General features: G+C 47.1%; 1 protein-coding gene across 6 annotated transcripts in view; it reads left to right on the top strand.

Annotated features, from left to right (window-relative positions):
• The window catches only part of LOC107222053 (homeobox protein homothorax), a 297,335-nt gene that overhangs the window by 161,216 nt on the left and 116,741 nt on the right, over positions 1-19,378 (top strand). The window lies entirely within an intron of this gene.

Genomic DNA, 19,378 nt, shown 5'->3' with positions numbered 1-19,378 from the left:
TTTTTTTCCGCGACGTTCATCGGGAACTTCTGCGAGTTGGCAAAAACGGCTCCGCAACGCTCGCTCTAAGAGACCCCCGGTTTTTCCTCCGCGTAACCCTCGCGATGGGAAACTTATTGCAGATAAAATATAATGGGGGAGGATGCGGTATCTGTACTCATACCGCGTTAATAATATCTTGGTTGGCCAGCCCGGTAAGCCGGGCAAAAAGATCGGGTTGTATCTTTTTCACTGCAAACGCTACGCTGCGCATGCACGTGCACCGGCCTCGGCAATATTGCATTATATGCTGTAGTTGGTACCGCTGCAAGAACTCAATTACTATTTTATGCTGCTGTTGCACTTTTTTTACGTGGCGGAGTAGTTCTAGCACGTATTCCAGAGCGCGTCGCTCTTGAAATTACGTTCACACACTATCCGTCTCTCTGTGAGAAGAAGAACATTGGTAGTCATACACCACTTACAGAGGTAATAACATATGACAGACATGCTCTTTTCCTTCAGACTAAGATCGGATGAAAAAAAAAATTTCTTACCGTTATACATTCTGGTACGCCACGCATCCTGCAGGATGAGAATAACAAGAAAAGCACTGAAATCTGTACGTTACACTCGTACCGAGGCTCGTTTGTCGCGCAGATACACATTTTTTTTTCCTCCCTTTTTTTCGCCAGCAAATGATGGAGTCAATCTTCGTCAGGGAATGACCAAAGTTATGCGATAACCGTGTTAACGACGTCCCTCGGGAACCTGGGGTGCGGTCGAGGGTAGCTGACTCGGTTGCGGCGGTGTGTGGGGGTGGGTGTCGTGGGGCGGGAGGGGGAGGGTGAACGGCGAAAGCGCCACCATCGTAGCACCGCTAGTGGGAGGGTATACGGGTGGATGATGGCCAACTATCCCGGGGTAAACAGATTTTAATGAGTGGAGCGCTGTTTAAACTGTATAATAACGTTTGCGCCAACTTCACCGTCGTCAATTCCCTCGCGCTTTTCGCCCTCCTTCTTCCAGCGCCACGGCGAGAAGGGAAACGCGTAATGGCCGAGCTGTAAAATATTTATCGCGAAAATTAGGCGGCTGATGAGGCCTGGGCGCTGGCCGCTGGGCGCGGATTTCTTTCGAACTGGATCGCCGGGGCGAATCGTGCGGAATCGAGACACGTTCTACCGAGCAGGTGGCACTGATCCGGGCTTTGGACTCTTGAAATACCGTGGCTGCCCAGCGTCACGAACTTCAGGCCGGCTCCATTGTCGGCCACTCGGCCCAGCGCCGCTAGCTCGACTTCCATGGGCCAAATTACGCCCTGCTAATCACGTGGCAACGCTCCCGATCAACGACTGACATCTGTTTAATTCGCGGACACAGCTGCACGGTTGGCAATTTTTCACACTACGCTGTACTTTTTTCGCAATGCGGTTCTGCGGTGTGGGGATGATAATTTTTATTCAAATAACTTGGTCTGCAAACCATGATTGTTGGTTTTTTCACCTCGCTTTTGCTGGGTGTAGGTACCGATCTAACCATTTTTCTAACGGTGCGTATGAGATCGACGAAAAAATCAACCCCTCTTCTTCACCGCAATTCTCTGCAACAGCCAGCGGCGAAACTCAACCCGCATGGAAACGTCGCGTGGGAGTCAAGTGTCGTGTAAAATGAAGACGCCACTAAAGTGCGACTTATCGTTACTGTAGCGGAGTCTGAACGCTCGCGAGGCGACGATAGCCAAATGGCAGGGACCCTAATCCGTACTTTCGAGACTTTATGGTCTCGGTGCTGGAGCGAAGAAAGACCAAAGCATCCGCGAATAGCAGAGGAACAAACTTGTCTACAAGATCGATGCTTAAATTTAGCTCGGCTATCAGTGACTGTTCATCATTCTCTTTATTTTTCTCCTTCCCGTCCTCTTCTCGTTCTTATTTTTCACTCTGCGAGGCTCGCACAGCTTCGTTGCAGTGCGGAGGACACGGAGTCGGGGGGGATTGAACGGTCCTCGCAGTGCCAGAGGTAGCCCGAAGTTTGCTATTACATGCCATTTAGCTGTGGAGACCGGGCTCCGCGGTGTTTCGTTATTTTTACGACTGTGCCGAAACCAAAGCCTGCAACGTTAAACCCAACGCGAAAACCAAACGCCCGCGAGCGGGAGCCCTTCAATCATTCTTCAGGTGATTCTGTCCGTCCTTTCGTCAGCGGTTCGCAACCGGTTAGCGAATCGATGATGTTGCTAATAAGGAGTCAAACTCTGACGCAACCAACCAAGCCTGGGAATATTCTGATTTGTTTGTCAATGCTGTACTGAAGTTACGACTCCAATCCAGACGTCTGATTGCACGCTGCCGTGCCTGACTGCATAACGTTTATGGTCTCTTAGAACGTATGTTATGCAAAGGTACGAACCATGCGCAACCTAGCGAAGGATTGTTTCAATTGACCGAGATCCAGATGATAACTGGGCACGCAAACTTGACAATACCGGGGAACACGTAAAGTGCGAATTTGAGGTAAAGAAAATTCCAATGTATTCTTGACTCCGCTGTTACATGTCTCACGGGGAGACATAATCTTGACAATAGTCTGACGGTCGTTCCCTGCCTGAATATATAACGTAAGCATTAAGACTTGTCAGAAGTTAATTCGCCGTGACATCCTAAAATTGCCTGGTGAGAAAATTATATCCCTCCGCTGTCACCTCCTTGCTTCTGTACGGCCTGAGAAACCGGAGTTCGCTTCTTCGCAAAGTGAATAACAACGCCACGGCCAAGGAAACCTCGGGCAATGCGATCTCTGTAATTATTACTTCTCGCGTGTGTTTAGCAAGTCCAACTCTCCTTCTCCGTCTCCCTTGCACTGCCTGCACTCTGCTCAGTCGTAACGCACTTTGCCGTAATAAAGCAGTCCATCCATCGATCCGCTTGTACCGAGTGAGGCAAGTGAAGAACAAGAGGTAGGGAAGCCCGAACGATGAAGAGCATGGAAGAGTTATTCACGGGATAAAATTAAGAATAACCCGTGCAAAACTGGTCATAAATTACCCGGGTTAACGTTCTTGGGCTGAAACCGGAAGAAGGAAATAATGCTTGTGCCGTACGCGTCGTTCTGGTTGTGGAGGAGAAAAAGAGACGAAAGAAAGAAGATTCTGATGCTGCAGCTTGGTTGCCAGTCATTCCGAACATGTTCAGAGTCCAACGATACTAACGGAAAGAATCCAACTCTTGCGAAATCCAAGGCATATAATTTCTACCCTACAGCTGCTCAAGAGCCTCGTGATACTTGTTGCTGCGCAGCGTTGTTCTAGAGAATTATCATCCCTTGTAACTGGAATGATCCACACAACCCTTAGTTACAGCTCTTGGAAGTACCCATGTTGAAAAAATTGTTCCGGCAACATATTCGGCGAAGTTCGCGGCAGCCCTCGTTCAGTTCCGCTCCCACGAATTCCCATCCGGCACACCTAGACTCACCTACCAGGATGGGTGAGGAATAAGGGCGGGGGTCGCGGGGATCCTCGCGGGTCCAATGACGTAGAGCGGAAGGCGGTGGTGGCGCTGAGCTTCAACTGGCGCGTATCGATTCCTCCGCGAGCGAAGCGAACCGAGGCAACGAAGGAACAGCCCGACCCCTTCGCCCCCTTTGGCCCCTTCGCCCACGGCCATGGCGCTCACCTTGTTCCCCAAGCCGCCCCACAGCCCGTAACCCACTCGGTCTGCACCGGCGCCCTGCAAGGTATACCGAGAGTAAACTTCCTTCCAAGATATGAATTAACAGAGTTGCCTGCCGCGTAACGCCGATCGGTTATTCCTCGCGGATTAATCCATCTCGACCTCGCTAACAACAAGATCGAGCTTTTACGCCGGTCGACGGATCCCGTGACCTTGACGATGCCCTCTCATCGCACGACGCGTTCTCTCGAGCAGGAATGCGTCTTGGTCTCACCCCTCGTATCCGATGCAGACGGACTGATTTGGCCGTGAATCAAGGATCGTTCTCTCGCGGCGACGATGCCAGCTTACGACATTCCGGCTCTCTGACGAATCTCGGAATCCCAAGTACGGTCCCGTCTCGGTTTGCACCGGGTGGGAAAGGGAGGGAATAGGCCTACAGTTTCTACCGTATAGTTCAGGGTCGAGTCATACAGGTGGTCCATAACACGGGACAACGGTAACCACTGCCTCGTTTTATCCCGACTGTAAACCGGCCTGCGGGAATGAAGCCGGGATTTTAGTACCTCGTCCCGTCAATCCGACGATCAGCTGTTCCATGGAAATCTCGACTCGGGAAAAGTGATCCGGTGAAAGGATATTCCGAGTCCACGATGTTCCAGACTCCTGCAAGTCATTGGCCTCCCTCAGCCTTGGCTCAGCGTTTTCAGTTCCCCGATCGGTATCCTCGATAAATTACAAGTGTATAAATGTTGCCCAGTCGGGTATAAAAGCGCGAGTTTCCGAACGCGGCACAGAGCCTAAGCTTCGCCGTCGACGTACCTACTCGGGCTCCAGTTGCTGAGTCCTTGCACCTTACCTTGCGCCCAGCGGTCAAGATCGCCACAATGAAGACGTCCGATGGGAGTCAATCAGATATATCCAGGGTCGTCCGGTTATTGCCGCTGCGTGACGATCCGTATTCTAAACCCCTTGAAACGGCGGCGCATAATGGAGATATCGAACGGTTGAATGCAACTCTCACTTCTCTTCTTACCTGCTCTATTTGCATGGTTTTTCTCGTTATTGTTCCACGCTGGATGAATTTTCGGAGATTCACGAGGCGAAGCGAAAGACGACCTAGAAGATAGACAAAAAGGAAGCTGAAAACAATCGCTAACAAAACGAAAATTCGCGCCACGCCCTCTCTTTACTCGACGTCTTGGCTCCTCGTCGAAGTGCCTCTTATCAAGAACGGAGGTAGCTGACTCCCCCCCCCCCCCCCTCCCCCTTCATCCGTTGTAGACCCGCGTCGTCACAATTATTATTCGCCTTATCTCGCTCGCTTTGCATTATATTTAAATTCAAGTACACAGCGTGCCTTTGCCTCTCCTACCTTCCGCCTCTTCGCTCAACCGTCTATTACGCCTGCACCGCATCGTTTCACCGCGCTAAACTCCTCCCCCTTCTCTTTTTCTCGTCTTATTTTTGTTCGTTCTTATTTTATTTTACTTCCCTCCATTTTTGTTACTCGGTGAAATTTTCTCCTTTCCTCGATATTTTCACCGATAATTTATACTTTGACGATAATCGCGCACCCTGTTACACTACACATCCGTATTACCCCAAGGCACATTACAACGCATCAGATAAAGCCTAAACCCATTACTGCCGAAGCGGTAAAAACATCCCTGCAGTCCGTTTCACGTACGCTGGGTATTGTCATTGACGTGACAATTTGTGCGACACGAATCGCACGTGCGTGCGGATCTCTTATTTATTCATGCGGTGTCCATACAGGAAGACATTGTGGATTATTCCAGCGCACACCCACGCGTTCATCGCTGGTGATTTCACCCGCTTAGGTACCTACTCGACTCGAGGCTTCTGAAATCATTGTTAATACAGCAGTTGGATCGTATTTCTTCCGTGCTCCGTGTTTCGCGTTAGAATCTCTGAGGTATCGTTTCTAAAAATAATTACCGATGATTAGATCATAGTTTCTTTGGTATTCAATCTCTGACGAAAATACGCTCGCTGTATCACGTGGATGTAGAACACATTTCAACGCGTCAACTTATACGGCAAAAGAGTCGAAAAATGAGCAGCTGATTGTGTGTACACTGAGAGATTATAAGTGTCGTATAATAAAATATGTATACAACGATGATATTAATTGCAAAGACAAGCAAAGTTACGCGATCGCGTAATGGAAATATTCTTTTTTGATCAACGTCATAGATACGCGTAGTGAAATTGATAATTTTCACGTTATATGAACGGTATTTTTCCGACTGTTACGATAAGAGTGTAACACGTCATCGATAAACGTTTTTCTAACAACGCAATTCTCTAAAAATACTCATCCGCAAACACCGCGTAAATTAGATACGATGTACTTTTTCGTCACAAACGGTATTTCCCCGAGGTTACACCAAGCGTAATGCAATAAATTTTTCTTTCCAGACGTCATGATTCCACTGTCTTGTGGATACATCAATCCATTTCTTTATCTATCTATCTATCTATCTATCGATCCAAGTTTACCCAAAAAACACAAGAGTATGTACGTCGTTCCCGAACAAACATATCGTGTCATGTGACGTACCTAAACCGGCAATCCGATCCGCGCGTCATAAAAGAGAATAAAAAGTGTCGGAATTAGTCGGTCGAAAAGTCCAGCGTTGCTGCAGCGCGTCCTTAAACTCTCGCTCGAAGAGCCATCAACCCCTCGCGACGGGGTTACTGTCATAAACATATCGAGCTGGGCCTCCGACCTACCCTAACCTACCCCAACTAAAACATTACGCGAAACGGCGTCGTAAATAAGCGTAAGTATAGCCTCGGCGGAGACGAGCATTGCCGGGGAAGTGGTGCGGGCATGGTATACTATACTTACTACCGTAGTACCATGGCTGGAGCAGAGCGCACACGGGGCAGAGGAATGAACGCCTCCGGCACGCACACACCAGTCAACCCTTACGTCGGGGGTAAGAGGAGGCGAATCACTGCTTACGTACGGCCAGTCGAGCTTTAACGCTGTCGCCGTATTGCGAGGGAAGGAAGTAAGGAAGTCGGAGGAGGAGGAGGAGGGGGGAGAGTGATTTCTGTTGAGAATATCGGCGATAAAAGTGACGGAGGGCGTCTCGACGTCCGTCAACCTGCGTCGGCGTTTGCTCGTCGGGGGCGGGGGCGGGGGTAAGTCGTCGGGTTAGCCGGGAATGGGGGTTGGGGGCGAGGGAGAGGGAGAGCGCAGACGCCGCGCAGCATCCCTCCGAGGCTCGAAAAGGACGCGAGTCGGTGAATGGCGACGGTAGCAAACCAATCGTATTCCCGTTTCCGATCCCTCTTCTTCCCTCGGCGGATTCCCTCCTCTTCTTTACTCCCACGAATTTTCACCCGCCTCTACATCCGAACCAACCCCGCGTAACTCGCGTCCCTTCGACGCTCATACCGCGGCTACTTCTCTCGCTCTTATTTACCTAGTTACTCGTAATTTTACCACATCGGTTGGTCGGTATGGTGTTTAACTACATACCCCGTTGGATTACAACCACCGTTATTCACTCTCGTGTCAATCATGCGATGCAAGCTTAAATTTTTATGAACTCTTTCTCTCATTCCAATTTCTGAAAGTACCGTGTTGCGTTACGATGAACTATTGATTTCGGTTTATTTCACTAAAAATTCATCGTTATATTTTCGATAGCTACTGCGGATGGTTTTTATCCGCATTTATTACTTTTCTTTCTAGTCGCAGAGAAAAATCGAAGATTTAGGACAAAATCGATTTGAATACTTGTACCCGTTCCAGTAAAGTTTATTATGAGTTGAACCGTTGTCATGGGCAGAATTTCGGATTATTTATCTGTTTTCCGTGTGTAAGCTTGTAGGTGATCCATTAATCCAAGCGTTGGTAAAATTACAGAGTTCTCTAACCGTTGATCCAATTAAATGCAAACTAACTCTCGGCTAGAATTACTTCTCATGCAATCTATCATCAACTCAGATATTCACTTATATACGCTATGCCCGCGGAGTTGATCAATAAAGCAGTTAGCTGGCGGCGAAATCGCGCCGCGGGTGGATCAAGAAAACAAATTGCAACATTCGGCGAGGTGTGTACCATCAGGGATGAAAGTACTAGACCTAATATAGGACTCTCTGTCTTCGTCGAGACGTTGCGATGCTCTTCGACCCGCGGCAGCGATGCAATTTACCGAATTGTTCTCTGAAATACTGAAATTTGGTTGTGGAAAGAGGCGAAGGCGGAAATACTTGATGCAGGAGCTCGAAAATTCGTAGAGCGCACGAGTAAGAAGGAGAAGGAAGAATGACGGAATGGCGGTTTCACGGTAAGAGCGAGGAAGAAGAAGAGTTAAAAGGAGAGGAGAGGAGATTAGATGAGATGAGATGAGAGAGCCGGTGCCGGCAGCCATGGCGTCAGCTGTTTTGTCGCTGAGACGGATTCCTTTCCCTCTTTTCCTATTTCTTTAGTTTCGTCCTCGAAACTCACTCCAATATTCTCCCCTCCGCACTTCTGCGCTACTGCACAGTTATCCCCACGGAATGGACCGCGTTGCTGAACCTTTTTCTCTCTCATTTCTCTTCATCGTGTTATAATGTTTCACGTATTAACCACGGTGCGTTTTCCTCTTCGACCAAGTTTTGCACCATTAAGCCGGTCATTTGATTTCAGAAATCTAAACAGATGTCACCAATCGACGAAATTAGGTAAAGCTTTCTATGCGACTTTGATTTTTCAATTTGGTGCAATCGATTCTGCAGCATCGTAAATACGAGAAACTGTTCTCATCGTATAACCCGGAGTGTGTAGATATAGGAGCGAAAAATCGGCATGCAGCGGCATTAAATCGAGGCTACACGAGACCGCGTTCCTAAATCGGATTTGATGGGTGCGGGAGTGGGCCGAAGTAGCAGGTCTTGGCAATTGGAGGTGCGGCAGCCTTTGAGTCTGCTAGTTTTAACAACCGGCGATGCATAAATTAATCCAGAAGCCCGATATGTCGTTTGATTCCCCGCCGTTATAGTACATCAAACAACACCCGTGTGCGGTATGGCTTTACCAGGTACATATACCTACATATGCATATTCGTGTACGGCGTATACGTGGCCTACAGGTGTGCAATTTACAGGACGCCGCGTACAATAATGTCTTTTATGTACTTTGGTATACCGTAAAAGTCTCTACGAAACGAGGGCACAAATCGCCTGCATGTATTAGCACAGGCCGTACATACATTGAAGTAGCAGCCTTTATGTTATCAATCCCCCGTGCCGTTCAATTAATTTCCTTTGATAATCAGTCAGTCTAATGAACAAACAGTGGGAACGTTTAAGCTCGTGGAAACCGGTTCTTTGTACTCTAATCATTGATTACAATTATTTTGGGAAAAAGGTCTAAACTGATCGTTTCGTTTCAGAAGATAAGAGGCAAGTGACCGATTCCGAGGTATGAAAAGCTTGTAACCGAGGTAGATTTTTTTTACACTGCGAAATTGTAAAAAGAAAAGCATAGTAGAAAGTTTCGTAGAAATACCATATACGTTGAAGTTTATTCTGATCCTAGTGCAATTTTTTCCAATCCACTTCTTACACGTAATACATCAAATTACCCGTCTCGTGCTTCTGGGATCAATATTCGTATACCGCCCGCGTTGCACGCTGATAGATTTTATATTTTGCGGTCCGCGGTTAATCGTAGTTCGATTTCTTTCTTCAGATGCCTAATTGGTTCGCGGTTAACGACGTAATTACCTATGGAATAAAAACAGCGTGAGTCTTCGTTTCTTGAGATTCGTTTTTTGCTTGAAATTGTAATTTTCTTCTGTTTTTATTCTCGTTTCTTTTTCCTTCCTATCATCCGTTTCACTCGAACCGCGTGGGAGAAGAGGACGATACTCGGCGAGCGCAAAGGGAGGACTGAAGAACCACTGATCTCTGTACTAACTGGATGCGGTATCCCAAGTTATTTCCTTGTGACGAATTGAAGCTACGAAGCGGCCATGCAGCTTGTAGTAAATTTCTCACATGTCGCGGGAAATTCAAATTAATATTACCGAAATAGTTTCGCCGAAATCGGTGGATATTGCTTTAACAGCAGATCGATAGCATTCGATGAACTCTCTACATCGAATATTTTACTCAAATTTGAATCGTACTTACTATAAAACCTAAGCGTCACATAAATAGAAAATATGGAACGCGTATGATGTATGTTAACTGTTGAAGTAAAAGTATTTTTTATTATAATTTGTTTTACACTGCGAGAAATTTTTCGTTCCGGTTAACGCTCAGTCCTTGGCTATTTTCATTTCTTACCACAATCGAAAAATATAGTTCTAGGTAGAAAATGAAAATTAGTCTTCTAGCTTTTACCGAAAAGTCTAGTATCCGTTACTATTCTTTTTCATTACGATAACTGTTACTATATTTTCTTGCAACTGTTGCGAAAATTTAATGCTTGCGCAAGAATAAATTGACGTTAAAGCCTTGTTTAGCTAAAAAAAGTAGAGTAAACCTCGGAAACTGATTTTGCGATGCAATTACGAAAAAAGGATCGACAATAGCGCGAAACGGTTAGGCGTAACTCGTTTTTCGTAATTCCAACAATATACAAACAGTTTTTTCAACGGTACCTGTTTTACTGAATTTTTCTAGTTACTGTAACAAATGAAATTTTTCTCAGTGTATAATTTGTCAAAAGAATAATCACAAAATAATTTAATTTCTACCTCATTTGTAATTCGATTTCTAACAGTCGGAAGGCCGCTCCTGTACCATGCGTACCGTGTCTAGTCGGCACAGAGATCAGGGTGAGGACTTGACAGTGAGGGTCGTCGAGCTGCGGCGGCAAGAGAGAGGAAAGACGCCGAGACGCCGAGTACCTTGAGCCGCCGCGACGCGGCGTCCCGACTAGGCCGTGGCACAGTTATCGTCGGAGCCGTCAGCTGGCAGCACGAGCAGGGCGACCGCGTGACTCGGTTTGCGGGGAATTCAAACGGCGCGCGGTGCGATCTCGCGTTACTTGGTCATTGTCAGCTGGGCTGCGTGTTCGAGTCGTCTCTTGGTCGTTGTTACGCGCGTGGGGAGTAACGGAAACAAATCGAGCCATTCATAGGCGGCCACCGTATGCTTCTGCGATATATTGTGTAATTATGCTGACCGTGCTGTTCGTCGTTCTTACTTTCGTTAGGGAAATGAAAATTGTTGCTTCGTACGGTAGTTATTTGTTTAGGTATAATGTATGATCACTTGTCATCGATAGTTGGAATTGGAATTATTTGACCGGTTACACCCAGGTCCGAGATTAAAATTTAATCTTTAAACTCCGCGGGCTCGATATCTCGGAAAGCGTTTAAGCGATCTGGGTCAAATTTCTGGACCCCCGCTCGACGTTGTTATCTTAACTGTGAACCGTACGAGCGATAATCCGAAACCGGGTTTCCGGCGAAGAGGCTAAAAAAATTGAAGAAACGTTTTCGCGTTCATTGATTATTCTATGCAAATTGAAAATTTATAGTAAAATCCGTAGTCGACATGATTCGTTGTCAGAGATCTCTACGCTCCGGTATAATCTTTGAAAAATGTTGTTATTGAGATGTGTGATAACCGGTGTAGTTGGAAAAGCTATGCGTGTAAGCATATCGTTCTTGTCCTCCGCATCGAGATTCTAGACGGATGAAGAGAGGGCAGAGTTCAAAGTGGGCAGAGACACACGGGATATTACGACGAAGAGGCAGAGAGTCGTCGATTACGGGTTGTTGGACCTTGACGGTACAAGTCGGGGGTCAGCGTCTGAGACGCGGTGGTGAAAGTTCGTTAAGATTCCGAGCTATCGTGCGAGCTGGCCGATGCCCGTCGGTTGTGTGGGTGTGTTTTCGTCCGTTCCTCCGACGTCGCCGGACCCTTTCTCTCCTTTTTTCGAGTTTCCCCCGCGCGTCGGCCGGTTGTTCGTACAACTCGTAAACTTCTATACCAACTTGTTTTGAAGAGGGTCATTTATTTTTCCCAGCTGTAATTCAACCGGCTGGTTGGGTCAGTCTAGTTGGCCCGGCGAGATAGTTTATCATCATTTAGTCTCCGACCTGCCGCAACATTTTAAATCTCGCCTATCACACTCTATCATGCGTAGCGCTCCGCGGTTTATACATACAACAGTCTTCCCGACACTCTCGAGCGGCCCTCGTTGGCCAACGGAGAAAGAGAGAGGGAGAGAGAGGGAGGGATAAGAGGAAGGGGAGAAAAAAATTTCTCCGCAACATTTCTTCACGCACACTCGATTCTACTCTTGGATTTTGGTGCGCCAACGAGCGAGCCAGTCCGTTTGATCCTGGCCAAACGGATATCTTGGCCCGTTGCACACGGAGCTTCTTGTGGAACGGGGAACCTGCACGGGTGTATACGTTGTACGAAAGAGGAAGACACGCAGAGACGATATAATACCGGCCGCGCGATCGTGACCATTTTTGAGATCTGTTCATCTCCTCGCTCGCTCGCCCGCTCGACCGTTATTTATTGCTCAACTTGCCCCGCCAAACTTTTGGTCACGGTTCTAACCGCAATCCCCCGCGATTTATTATGTATCCTTCTATAAATACGCCGCTTTCTATTTATATACGACACAATACATATGCGTACGTATAGAAATACGTACGTGGCTCGTATTTCGTACTACGTACTACGAAGTCTGGAGTGCGATCGTATGAGAATGCGTTTAGGTAACCGAGCTTAAATGCACATGCGAAACTACTGCAATAATTCGATGGTACAAATCAATCTTCGTGTAATATACGTAAGAATTAAAAATTTCATTTTTTATTTTATTTTCAACCATTACGTATTGCACGGAAATTCCTAGTTTTTCAATGAACAATTTAAAAACGTGCTTATACACGCGTTTACTCGTTTCATCGAAGTACTTTCTGTATAATTTGAATACCTAATTTCCTCTCTGAAATTTACTTCGTGTTTCGAGGAATAAATCTTCTTCTTCCTCTTCTTCTTCACGGTATGTATGGTTTTCTCGTCAAACCGGAATAGATTGTCATATTCTTCGTCAGCTATACAGAATTTCGTTTATGGTCCGTATCCACGACTCGAATCCATATCGTCAGCTTGATCGAATGAAATCGGTACCAGACCTTCTTCGTCATCGGTTTTCATGTTCACCAGCCCCGTAACGCGAACCCACGGGGACTTGTGCTACTATTTACAACGCACACAATCGAACCAAACGAAGAGTTGCTCCCTCTGCCTCCCTCTTTCTTTCTCTCTCTCTCTCTTCTTCCTCGAGCTGCAACAGAAGTGCACGCACGAAGGTACGTAGTTACACATGTATGACGAACACGAACATGCACGCATATCCGCACGTTTCACGAAACGCAACGGACACACAGGCGCACGCATGCCGCAGGTACGCCTGCCGTGCACACACACATCGACAGAGGCAAAGGCACGTGTGTGCGGCCCTGCATGCACGGGGAGGTTGGTTAGATTAATGGCGGCGCGTCACCGGAGCGCGGAGCGCGGTGGGAGAAGAGGCGTCGGAGGGGCCAGAAGGCGGAGGAGGCCGAGGGGGAGGAGATGGCCGAAGGGGATGGTGGGATGTGAGGGAGGGGAGGGGTGGGGAGGGGGGAGGAGTCACGGAGTGACGTCACCGTGCACGCTGTCGTGACTCGTGACACGCGCGTGCGAGGTTTAATTAGTGGTACAATGCTGAATCGTATCCCTCCACCCCCCCCTTGCCCAGCCTTAACCTCCCGCGTTCCCCGTCGTTCCTCTTTTGGCTCCCCGCCTGCGCGATCACGACGACCTGTGACCTGGACGTACATCGAGACCGCGTTCTTCGAATTACTTATTCCTGCATTGCAGGGACCGCGTTGCACTTAACGTAAATTCCGCGCCTTCGTAGGTTTCGTTTTTTTTTTTTTTTTTTATATCGTTTCTTCGCTCGTTCTTTGCTTCTTTCTCTGAGAGACAGATATCGCTTCGAATATGTGCATCGTTGCCGCGTGCGTGTTCGTGCACAGATTTTACTTCCTCGTTATCGAATTAACTTAGACCTATAGCTGCTACTTCACGTTTCATCCCGTTCCCTGCGTGGATACCAGCATGATGGAACTGTCGTGATTTATTAACGCTTCTCGGACTTCATTACCGTTATAATGGATCTAAGAATTGCTTCGTTCGTAGGATAAACTGCTCGTAGAGAGAGGTCTTCGGTATTTGCGATTCTCGACGAAAAGAATCGTCGTAAACAGTAAGAGTTTTGAATCGCAAATTGGAGAAGAACGAATTGCTACTTCTGTGAATTAATTGCCTGCGTACGGTTACAAAGTATGTTATAATTAAAGCGTGGTGAATTCCGTGTTGGTCTGTACACTTTTGAAATAATTGATTCGTACACTTATACTGGATGGATGTACGAAGAATCCTTTTCTTGAGGGTTGATAAAAAAATTTTTGTCTGCTCGGTATAACAGAGAAAAAAAGCTCCTCCTTCACGTGCATTCACGCAACGATTACGATAAAGTATACAAGATACAGGTCACACAGATAAAGATCTCGTAAGTAAAGACAACTTGGCCTCCGACTTGGGCTCTCGTTTTTCACTTCTCGCCACAGGGTCTCTAAACTCCTGGGTACACAAAGTAAAACGTGGTCTCTACGTCGACGTCGTCGTCCTCGAAACTGGATATAACTGTAACCGTGGCATTAGAGGGGGGACGGCGCGGATCGCGGCGTGAATACAAGTTTAATTACTGAAAAGTGCTAATTGTAAATTTGCGTTTTATGGAGGAAGTCGAGCGAAGTGCGTCGCTATATCCGCCTTCCGCCTTCCGCCTTCCTTAGTCGGTAGTTTCCACACTTAAACCCGAACCGCGTTCAGCTGCCGCTGTAGCTGGTTTGTATATTAGCACCTTTGTCCGATGCTATCACCGCGCTCGCGCTCTGTAACCCCCCCCCCCCCTACGGACTGAATTACCTCCGCGTATCCACGCGTCTATACGCCGCGATCCTACGAATCTTACGTTACTACACCCTCTGCACCTTTGCACACCTTGCCCATGTACCCCCGTTATCTAGTTCTCTATCTTCACCGCGGCTGTGCATTTCGGCCGCTTACTCTCACCCTCGTGTTGCCTCACCGTCTCGAACATATATTTATTCGCGTCCGATGTTACCGCGTTTAGGCTTGTCTCGATAGACATTTCCTTTCCTATTCGGTACTAGAGCTCGGAATATCACCTCAGGGCTTCCGACTGTGTTGGTTCAACTTACGACGCTGCAGGTGCAGGCGGAATTTATACAACCTGTGCAAGCCTTCGAGGCGATGGTTCAATATCGTTGGACTGTTTAGTCTTCAGGAACAAACTGTAATTCGAATTGAACTGTGGTTTTTATTCATCGGAAATCCAAGATAATCGTATAATTATTGATCTGAAAAATTTTCTGTGACATTCGAAATCGTTCCGAGTACAAAATGATTCGCAGCGATTTTTTGATACATTTAAAAGAGGTATCCAAACAGTTTGGGTCTTGAAATATTTGACAAAATGTAAGTGCATCGTGACGAAGTCGAGCAAAGAGGACTTGGGTCAGGTTGGCCCGAGTAAACGACGGGTGTGTAAATCGCCAGGGCGGTGAAGGTTGGTGGAGATCAGGTGCAAACTTGGGCTGTCAGGAAGTCGCTTACAGGGAGAGGACAAAAGCATCCCGGGGGACTCGTGTGCAGTGCGACGTAGAAGCGGGACGAGGATCCCCGCCGGAGTCGCGTGGGTGAGCAACGAGCCTAACTGTGAAATAACATGGTGGCCCATTCCGTCCCGCCGTCCGCCACCCCCGCCCCCCCCGCTCCTCGTCGCTTTCCGTCGCCCCTTGCCTCGAGAAGCGCGGAAGAGATCCAAGCACCGGAGCCTCGTACGTCACTTCCTTGAGCCGAGGAAGAAGCAATGAGCGCGAGGGAGAAAGAGAGCAGAGAGAGAGAGAGAGAGGCCGAAATGTAAGGGTGGGTTAGCAGGTTATATTGATTTATTTATACCTAGGAGGCCCGAACCTCCCTCTCGCCTGCGATGGGGTTATATTGGAAAAATACCTAAGGTTCACATCAGCCAGTCTCCATTTTTGGGGTGAAAGATATTCCGCGATTTTTCAAATAATGTGCATTTCGAGTTATTTCTTTGCAGGGGCTGCATCTGAGGGTAATATATATTCTTTTGCGCGATGAGAGACTGTGCCGATTTATCGGCGAAACGAAAATCATGACTTTTTCAAAAATCACCTCGAATTGTTAACTGCGCGTCGTCTTCAATTATCATTCTTACTTCGCACCCGGGCCATTCTGCAGAGTGCAATTGCGACATGGCACGAGTGCCGTTGTCTGGTGACCCGGGTGTAGAAAGGGCGACGAGAGAAACGACGAGCCGTTAGACGCGTGCCTGAGGATTACAGTTCAATTTATAACTGTCACTGCGCCGGGCCGACTGCAAAAATAAACTCGGGTTCTTCGCGGAAACTGCATTTAAGCACAGCTGAGAAGGGACCGAGGTTCGCGTATGTGAAATTTGTGCGCGTATGGGATGTGCGAAATATTAAGAAACGCGAAACTTTTATCGAGCTCGGTCGTCTCTCCGTAAAAATATTAATAATAGTAGAAATAATACTATTAACAATAATAATTAAACCCCGAGCTCGACGGCGTGAATTTCGCGCATTGACCGGCTTTTCGCAATAATATTGGATGAAAAAAATATTGTTTTCGACTTCTCAAAAAAAAAAAAAAAATTAAAAAAAAAAAAAAAAAGGTAAAATACTGTCGTACAACACGATTGTGTATGCGAAAGAATGCCAAGAATCCTCGAAATATGTGAGAAATGTAAAATGAGTTTGAAAATTCCCACAGTAAATCAGAGTTAGGGGCTGATGGGGTGATGTATATGATTACACCCTGTCTCCTTGCGGCCATAAATCTCCCCCACCACGGCGAGACGCAGGTCCCGAGGATCCTACAGGTACATCCTGCCTCGAAGGACTTCGAAATAGCTCCGCTAGAGAAATGAATATATTTCGTAGGGACGGATTCGAGTGGGGGGAGAGCCCGGAGGGACTCGAGAACTTTCAAACAATTCCAGGCAATTACACACCGTATATAAGGGATGGTCGAACGATATTTCCAAAATTCGTCACTCGCTGCTGTGCGATTCACCGCGTATGGATTGCCCCGGATATTTTCGCGTCGAATCGTTTCGCTTCTTGAACTCGGAGCGTCGAGGGCCGTGTCCTGCTCGTAGCCTTCGATCTGAAAGCCGTACGGGGCCCGTATAATACCGTCTTACAGTTTCTCCTCTCGACTCGTTGTCGACTGAATTGTTATTAGTGTGATTACTGGTGCTCGTCGTGCCCTCCCATCCTCCCTTTCCATGGCTGGCACACTCACACCGCCGCGGTGTGAATTTCGTTGTCATGGTGTTTGCCTTTCAGGCTTTTACCGCGAATCGGGGGTTGGAACAGATGTTTTAACGTGTGGTTCTCCAAAGACGTAATAGCACGGCGTGCAAGGTGATGCAACTTTTTTTTCGTATCCTTAATTCTCCTCCTTTTTGCTTTTTCATCTGTTTGGAAAATTTGACACCACTGCAGCTCTCGCTACAACATCTGTACTTATCATTCGCGGTATTGCGGTGCGAATGGAACCGGAGTACACAACAGGGTAAACACAACGATCTGTGCAAATGCAATGTCGAAATATCGGAAAAACTTGGCTCCGGCAAGCCCGATACGCGGGTACATAACTCTCGTCCCCGAGAGCAGCGAGGGTTGAGCAATTGAATTCTGGTTTCGAAAGACCTGGAGAACAACAAGGAAACGAGACGGTCGTTCCCCGTGTGAAATTACTTCGCTGCGCGGCTTACCCTTTATCCCCCTGAAACCCTCCCCCCTTCCGTTTTCCGTTTCCCGGTTTCGCCTCCCCTGCATGCACCGGCTCCTTTCTCCCGTGTAGGTATATCCTCATCCAGGAGGGATCTTCCGAAAATAAAGGAGATACGTCTTCCGCCCCCCTTCCCTCCTCTGCCGCTTCGTATCCACGTATCTCTCTACACGTATCTCGTTCTGCTCGTGGCGTCGCGTCGTTCCCGAGCAGCGCTGCAGTAGGTACAAGAGCTTTTCCTGCACCCCGAAGCTCCGGGTCCGACGATCACCGTGCATGCGCGGCATCGAATGCGATAATAATTCGTTCCGCACATGCCGCCGCGCCGTTGCATTGCATTCGACTATTGGATATACCTACCGCGCGCAATGTGGAAAGAATCGCGGACGATATAGGTTATTCATATTCTATGTGATAAAATATTCATAGAAGTAGTCTTCCCGGTTACGAGTATATACGTGTACACGTTGGATGAGAAGTTATTATGGTTAGAGAGGCATCGATTTCTACTGCTTAAATTCGTGATAAACACCGCTGAAGGATGTTATCCAATTATTGTATTTGCATGATAGTACAGACTTATCTTTGGAAAAGATTTTTTTCTCCGATAGCTTGAATTGTTAGAGATTAGATTAAGACGGTATTGCCTGTAATAACAAAAGAGCGCATTTAGCCAACGTGTTATTGCGTTATACGTATATTATGTAACGCGGGTATAAGAATGGAAAACAAATTAGCCGTAGGAAAGAAGATGGGTAGAAAGAAAAAAAAAAAAAAAAGAAAAAAATTGTAGAAATGACCGACGAGCTGAAGTGGTAATTAAAGTCGTGTTATTTACGCCTCGGGACAATAAAACATGAATTGTGTTGCGAAGGCAGAGAACGGATACCAATTCTAGGTGTAATTCAACATGTTTCTTTTCCCCGCTCTTGGTTATCTTTTTTCTTCACATTTTTTTTTTGTTCCCTCCTCGTTTTTCATTTGTATGTTTGAAATGCGTTTATCCAATTAACATAATTGCGCGATTATCTCTCACCTCCCTGCCTGGCTGCCTGCACATGCGGACGGCGTTGTACAGTCCTCGACGACGTAACGCCTCGGCCATTTAGTTAACAAATCGAAATGAAGGAGGAGAAAAAAAAAAATTTAGATAAAAAAAACACCGCTTATTACCGCACGCACCAGCATTTAACAATCGCAGAAACTGTCCAAGCATACTATCCGCAATTGCGAACATATTTCCACCGCGTAATATGTTGTTTATGTGTGTGAAAAACGTCGCGCGATAAAAATCTCCACACGGAAGTTTCGCGAATCCGCGACGCGTGTCAATCCATTTGCATCGACGAGACTCGGCTGTGAATATTATTACTACAGCTCGTACGGCCTGAAAATTAAATCGTCATTCATTCGTGATCTGCGTTTCGAGACGCCGACGAGCCGAAGCCTTATGCGTATAATTTCGGAAGAAAAAAAATGTAACCCACGAAATAATTTTTCAACCTTTTTCATCCCGTGTTCTTGGTAAAATTCGCCGAGTCATGTTGCACGGGAATTATTTTCTGCCGTCCTTTGGCCGACGATAACTCTCGAAACGTTATCACCGACGTTGAAAACTAATTGCGCAAAAGGCGCGCGTTGCGCAAATCAGCCGTCAGAGAGCTCGAGTTACTATCGGGTGCCTCGATGGCGTGTTAAAGCCGCCTCTTGGAGGGGTCGCGAAATATAATTGCACTGCAGGAGTTGAACGGTGAAAAGAACTCGACCCGAGTTCGACGCCCTTCGTGATATCGTA

The sequence above is a fragment of the Neodiprion lecontei genome, chromosome 2 (genome assembly GCF_021901455.1).
Source record: "Neodiprion lecontei isolate iyNeoLeco1 chromosome 2, iyNeoLeco1.1, whole genome shotgun sequence".
Taxonomy (NCBI): Eukaryota; Metazoa; Arthropoda; class Insecta; order Hymenoptera; family Diprionidae; genus Neodiprion; species Neodiprion lecontei.
This window is presented reverse-complemented; position numbering and strand designations above follow the sequence as displayed.